The 7,161-nt window shown below is 37.7% G+C and overlaps 1 long non-coding RNA gene across 1 annotated transcript; it reads right to left on the bottom strand.

The window, feature by feature from the left end:
• Positions 1-2,482: 2,482 nt before the first annotated feature.
• Positions 2,483-6,096, bottom strand: LOC147752140 (uncharacterized). The gene is made up of 3 exons (XR_015314915.1): positions 6,035-6,096; positions 2,964-3,189; positions 2,483-2,567 (listed from the first exon to the last, which is right to left on the bottom strand). It is a non-coding gene; the product is annotated as an uncharacterized LOC147752140 (long non-coding RNA).
• Between the last annotated feature and the right edge of the window lie 1,065 nt (positions 6,097-7,161).

Genomic DNA, 7,161 nt, shown 5'->3' with positions numbered 1-7,161 from the left:
ATGTCTTTATTGATTCATTCGAAAAAAAAAATACCTGTATCCTGTAAAAATGTTAACCGTTAACTGTTTATGCGGCATACCACGAAATCGCTAGTGGGTAAAATAATTACACAAGTATACGAATTCGTCTATCAAGAGTAACTTTCAAGCTGGCCAAGTCTAGCATTATTCGGAAATTTTTTCGTTGTCTTATATGCACAAGTTACTTGATTAACTAATGAAAAGGAGATAAGTACCTGAAAATGGTACCATGTCAGAAGACGATATCTCTTATATTCAGGCATAGTTAGAGATCTTCGAAGAAACTTAGCTAATCTAACGTCACTTTGGAAAAACAAAAAAATGGGTAAGGTTAAGTTGGCCTTTGACAACAAAGATCGGCTGCCAGAAAACATCCGGCAGAGTAAACTTTTTTTAGGCCATCTCAAGTTCCTAGATGTACACGCCTGCTTACTTTGTGCTGTTATTGCCGAATGTTATACTGACAAGCTGATGCCTGACAAGCTTATTCAACAAAATAAGTTTCCGCATTCAATCCCCAAAATGCAAATACTAAAAGAACTAGCGATAAACGTTGTAGAAGTTTCTTCTAGAACGGGGTTACAGCAAATAGGACGTCATGCCCCCTTCTACTAATTTATTAGTCAGACATTCGTTTCACATGATTTAGTAATAATGTATTAGGCATTGGTATTTCCAGATTGATTGTATTACTATGCGAGTGTTTTTGTTTTTTTCTGTGTCCACAGAAGACGTGTTCTGTGGATGATTGAAAGTGCAATTATATTTTCAACAAAGGTGCTTATAATCTAGGGCAAGGTTAGTGTTTCGAAAAAACTCAGGTGCCCTATTGAGGCAAAAAATTCAACTTCGCATGCATAGTTTTAGTACTGACCAATCTTCTCCTGGTTATACGTAAAGCAATATTTGTGGCATTTGTCTTCCATAAAACAATCGTTACATTTTATATACCAAAAAAGAATTCTAATTTAAACGACTTGTAATAAAGGACACGATAATAAAACGGTAAAAATGTTTGACAATGAAGATGTATTTCTGTTTATCTAATCCTATATGAAACCATGTGCAACTAAATAAATTCAAAAATATTGAGGCATAGAATAGAAGTGTTTGAAGATTTCCAATCATGGTTAAACTTGGTTTGAGATCCTCGATTCATCCCTCCATGAAAAGTCATTACACAAAACACACTTTCCTACTACACTGACGATTACGGCGAATTGTGCCATTAGAGGGGTTTAGTTACGAACTAAATCAACTGAGCTATCCTCCGCATCGTCGGAAACGCAAATAATTATCAACTACCACAACTCCCCACCTGCCATCGGCTCAGCATTGAAGTGTTAGCAAATGGTGCGTCACTTCGGGTACATCGTCACGCGTCTTCAACTCACGCCCGTTAATGCTATGGTTATTATCGCTGCTTTCCAGTTATTTTCCGCCTTACCGCGCACCATCCGGATGACTAGCCGGATGCGCGTGCATAGCTTATAACAAGCTCTATACTATGCCCCTTCTAGGTTCCGCATCTTCTGCTCATCTTCTCTGAAATGAGATTTTGTTCCTAGACGTAGACCAACATATGCATACATACATACGTACTCATAGAGCTGCCGCGACCCTGCCTGGTTCGCAGTCAAACACTCGCATATCGGCAAATGCATAAACGTTATTTTCCCCGTGGCTGCAAACCCCCGTTCTGACGATGCGCTGTTTAAGAGGCTATTATTTTCGCTAGAATAAACTTCAGAAAGGTTTCTATTTCTCTTGTCGAATCGAGCATAATTTTGAAATTGAGATTAAAACGAGACACGTATGTATGTATGACAGGAGTTGCGTATTTGCTACAAGAGGTCGCCGTGGGTGTTCTGCACACGGTTCAAACTTCTGCACTGCCTGCAGTGGTAAAAGGTCGCGCAAGAAAAAAAATCTAAATTCACCAAGTCGATTTAACTGTACATTTATGAACAATATAAGATTAGCAATGCAGTAATAACAAGTAGTAGTGGTTTCACCGCGTGGTTTAGCTATGAGAAGAGCCTACGTTTTTCTATAGGGAGGTACAGTTTTGTCAAAAATCTAGCTGAGGGAATGAAGGGGGCTATTTTTGGCATTTGCATTGTTCCTACTTGTTCCTACACAGATCATGTAATATGAAAAAAACGCTTTCTCTGAATTAGGGCCCTGCAGATCGAACGAATTTTATAAGCTTTAAAATGGTTGAGATAATTAAGGGCTGACTTTTTCGGTTAAGCTCAGGTTTCCTTAGGTGTTCGATAATGAGCCAAAGAACTTTTCCACACATTCTAATTTAGAAAACGATTCTTCTTGCAGTAGAACGCTTAGCTGACTTTTGTTCAAGTTTCAGGTCCGATATGGCCGTTAGGTATTCCATCACACCGCTAGTTCTCAGCTAGAAACGAAGTGATTTATTATTACATTATTTAAGACACAATCCATACGAGGGTTCAGTTGTACGATAGCTGACGTTGACAGCAGAAACTTGTATCGATCAGGCAGTTTTTTAGTAAGATACGAATCATAGCCTGTAATTGAGAACAGTGCGACGTGTCATAGTGTGTATCAAAGATCTACGCTTTCTACCTGAAACACATCGACACGTTATCGTATATATTGTTTTAAATGCATCTAGAGTTACAAATCATTTACTTGATAAATTGAGAAGCTACCTAAATCTAATCGTCCACTAATACTTGCTCATACAAGATTTCCAAATAGATACAAATAGGTTTTCTCATGGCAAGATTCTTCTTGCACCAACACTAAGTTCGAAAATATGTCATCGTCAACAAGATCTTGTAATTTAATATTAAACTTTTTTTTCTATAGACGGCTTTAGTTAAACGAAAAGTTGGCTAGGCGGAATGGGACACACAGAAAGTTGCCGTTTATGATTAGTGAGGATGTTGCAGACTTCGTACTCTTTTCATTTACTACAGCTTTTAGATACGCAGAGTTGTAGTTGTTTCAGAGCTGGTCACCGTGTCGCATTAGTATACGGCAAGCCATACGGGCGAAACCAGACGCGCCATGATACGCGCGGCCAAACAGCGTTGAAATAGTGGACGTTAAACTCAGTAAACATTGGCGTGTCCGAGATTCGATCAGTTTTTGTGAGGGCTGGCAGCGTCAATGGCAGTACTCGATCTGCAAAGGTTGCATAGTATCTTGATAAGCTCTAACCGTATCGGAAAGTGACTATTCTGATGATTCCTACCTCGAAAATGAATGAAACGCATCAATTCATCATAAAGTTATACCTCATGGAGCAATTTCATCAAACAAACTTATTGAAATTTGCCTTTACCTAAATTAAGCCTATTTTATTGAAAATTACACACAGGCTCCAACGCTGTATCAATTTGAAGATTGAAGCAGAATGGGTTTAAGAAGTATTTGACGATGCAGCTATTTTAAACTTCTTCACGTAAATAATAACGCATCATACCATAGCAGTCAGTACATTGATTAAGAGGACGAAAGAAGAGGGACATTTTTCAAAATAAATAGTCGCTACACATAACGAATATACGAAAACAAATAAATCGACATAAACGTTTATTTCAGATAAACGACAAAGATTCAAGACAGTCGCTAGTAAAGTGTGTCCAAAATATAAGAATATCGAGGTTATGCCAAAGAAAGCTATTTCTAACTGAAGCCTTACCTTATATCAATAAATAAGGTTATTTCATCCTTTAGTAGCGATGATCTCCCTTTCAAGAATCACCGTTTTTACTGATTCCGCAATTTTGATTTTAGTTACGCTGTGTTCAGCCTAGCTCGCAAAAAAGATATCTACAACTGTTCTATTTTAACTTTGGAGCCTAACCCGAAAGAAAGTTGACCTTATCCGTATTATCGATGTACAATGCCATCGAACATTACAATACAACTTTGCACAGTAAAAATACGTCGTGTCTTGTTATACGAGATTACGCAAGATTGTGAAAAGAAAAACAATAAATCAAGAGATTGATCATCCTGACAAGAGAAATTTTCTTTTTTCATCAAATACTCGTGGGGTACACGTAGTATATATGCGTACTCAACGAGTACGTAATGCGCAAAATGTCGTTACTAAATAGTCAAATACACTACTCCACGTAACCCTCGGCCAGATGGCTCGTTTCCCAACATGAAAGGCAACTTAACAAGGGGCACAATAGAGCAACAGAACTTCTCCATTCGAATACCATCACCATATTATAGCAGGCGGTGAATAGAGAACAGTGGAATCATTTTTGCCTTCCGCATCACCGGTCAAACAATTCTGGCTATTGAAGCGCGCTTTGCATACACTCATATATTTTAAAAAGATGTCTACTTTGTCATTTTTTTCATAAATTTCCACTTTTAACCGTAAAATGAAAAATGCTTTTACTATTGAACTTTATCATTGCTTCATGGACTGCGTTCGAATTTAAAAAAAATATAATAAATAAATAGAATAAATATTATAGTCGTAGGTAATAACAAGAGAAATTATATATAAAGTGGCACCCTCTTTTTGCGCATTGTAGGTACACCAATCCGCGAAAGTAATGTTGTTGTACAGTCTTAGGTGATGAAACCGGCAGATCAATCAATGGGACTACAATAAACGATAAAGCTGAAAAAACAAAGCGACACAGCACGACAAGTACTGGAAATAAACACACCGTCATGGTAATAAAAATAACAAAAAAAAAAAAAATTCAACGTACTGAAATTCGACTCGCACTATACGCTGTGTAATCTGACGGCCAACAAAAGGCAAATCAAGCCAATGTTGAGTCGTGGATATCTGCCGAGAATACACCCAACGGCGTAGAGGCTGAGAACGTCAAAGTGAAAACTCTCGTTTGTAGAGAACGTTGGGTGATATTTACATTGATCTAGTCCATAAAAATTGACGATTCCAATGCTTCCGTAGACTAACGCTTTTGCTGGTGGCCCCAATAATCCCACCAATAAAGAAAGCCAAATTCTAATAATCTTAGCTGTAAAATAAAAGACATTTGGGTAATCAGGCTGTTTCAACTAAATACAAATAGCCCGATACATCACCTGGTAGAGAAAAAGCAGATTTTAGGAAATAAGTCCGAATAAAATCGACATCTATATGTACTAGAATATTTAAATTAGACGTACAATATGAACAACTGGATTTTTTTTTATTTTAGAATAATGACGAAATGTTCCGGATGGCTACGAACAGGGTCTCTCGCGGGAGTCAGGGCACTAAACGTAACTTTCCTAATGTACCAAAAACACGCATATGTCGAGTTGGATAGACAAAGTTAACGATTGCAACATCTTGTCAAAAGTGTCCATTCGAAAAATGAAACAATACGTAACAATTGGATCCAGTTTCGTTAAATAAACATTATTATTCTTGCTTGATAGTGTTAAATTCAACTAGGCGGCCGCCTAGAAGAATGCATTGGTTCGCGCCTTGTCACTAACTCAGTAGATCCTTGCTGGATTGTTGAATCCTGCATACACATTATCGTCTAGCGATAAGTGAAGGAAGTGAGTGAACGAACAAATTGTGTGTTCTAAGAATACATAGGTGGCCGTAGAGTAAATGATTTGGAAATGTTTTTTAATATTAAATGATTATTCATACAGTAATAGATGCAGAATACCTATATAACGCCGGAGCAGAGTCCGATACATGCATACCCAGATAGCCTCGATAGCAAATATTTTTTTATATTCTAATTCTATAATGACTGCCATTCCGTTTGCATCAACTTAGATTTGGTTGTAAAGCTAGTATATTTCCCACCCAATGGAGGCATCTCAGCTGTTTTCCTGTTGCTTCAAGCAATTCATGTGCAAAACCCAGTTCACGGATGCCGAACCTTACTTCTAAACATTTGTTATAATAGTGCGAGCTTTAATTACTATTTTTCAATTGCAGTAGCACCCGGTAAACCTACACGTTTATCCACCATCGGTGCTAGTTAAAATACAACCGCGAATGTGTCGGTTGGCTGGTACTTACCTTTCTGTCCTGTCGCGTACCCATATACCAAGTTTATATGCATAGCCCGAACACGAGTGACCGTCCATCTTGAAGCATCACACTAAATCAATGTGATAAAAAAAAAATAAGTAGATTTATTGAAACGAAACAATCTGGCCATTTTCTAATATGCTTCAGCTGCAATTACACTTACTTATTAAATTATAATAACAAAGAGTGATTACGGAATACTTCGTGCGTCAGTTCTAATTCAATGGGATTTATTAAGCTTGTCTATCTTTTATTCGGTTTATGTAGCTAACTCTACAATGTAGGACAAAGAAATGCTAATAATGCGAATCCGCAAATATTCTCATTGTGCCAGTTTCCTGTATTGATGGACTAGGGCTTACAGGTCTTCCGTATGGAGGTTTTTCCGTTTAGCTTTGCCGACGTGATGGAGCTAGTGTGCTAGCTTCTCGGTTCGTTCACTCTATTTCTCATCCTTTGATTCTTATTTCATCCTTTGGCAATGACATTCATTGCCCCCCGAATATTTGCAGTATCTCCCCTATTCTGCTTCAACCGATGGGATAGCTTTCGCAATATACACGTTTCTGACTCGCTGACCAACGAAACTGTCAGGATTAATATTATACAGTTCGAATTTTACCTTTGAAACCGCTCCGATATTGAAATAGGTAACCGATCTCTAGCGGCGCAAGAGAAACGTGTTTAGTCTGAGATTGAGACGTTGCTAAGTCCTATAAGCAGACACGTTAACACCGAACCATTTCTAAAATATCTATTTAATCAGAACTATGGGACCCCAACGTGTAACCTTCATCCCTATTTCTCTAACATTTTTCCTTGTCACCTTCGTCCATAGTCTTTTCCGTATGGTAAGGCTCTTAACAAGTTAATTGTGAAAATTTTGCAAAAGTCGTTTATAAAAAATCTCCCTGAAAAATCTCTTACACGGATGTCCCAGTACGACTATACGATCTATGCTGAACTCGCTTATGGTGTCAAAACCTTCACAGACAATTGGAGGCTGTAATACGTCAAATGAATTGTATATGACCCAAAATATGTCCTTAAATTATGATAATTTTTGTCACTTTCGAAGATAACGTATCTATAAAGCGCTTAGAAGCTCGAGTTTT

The sequence above is a fragment of the Varroa jacobsoni genome, unplaced genomic scaffold, assembly GCF_002532875.2.
Source record: "Varroa jacobsoni isolate VJ856 unplaced genomic scaffold, vjacob_1.0 scaffold_1463, whole genome shotgun sequence".
Lineage (NCBI taxonomy): Eukaryota > Metazoa > Arthropoda > Arachnida > Mesostigmata > Varroidae > Varroa > Varroa jacobsoni.
Note: the sequence above shows the minus strand (reverse complement) of the source record. Positions and strands in the feature narration are given on the sequence as shown.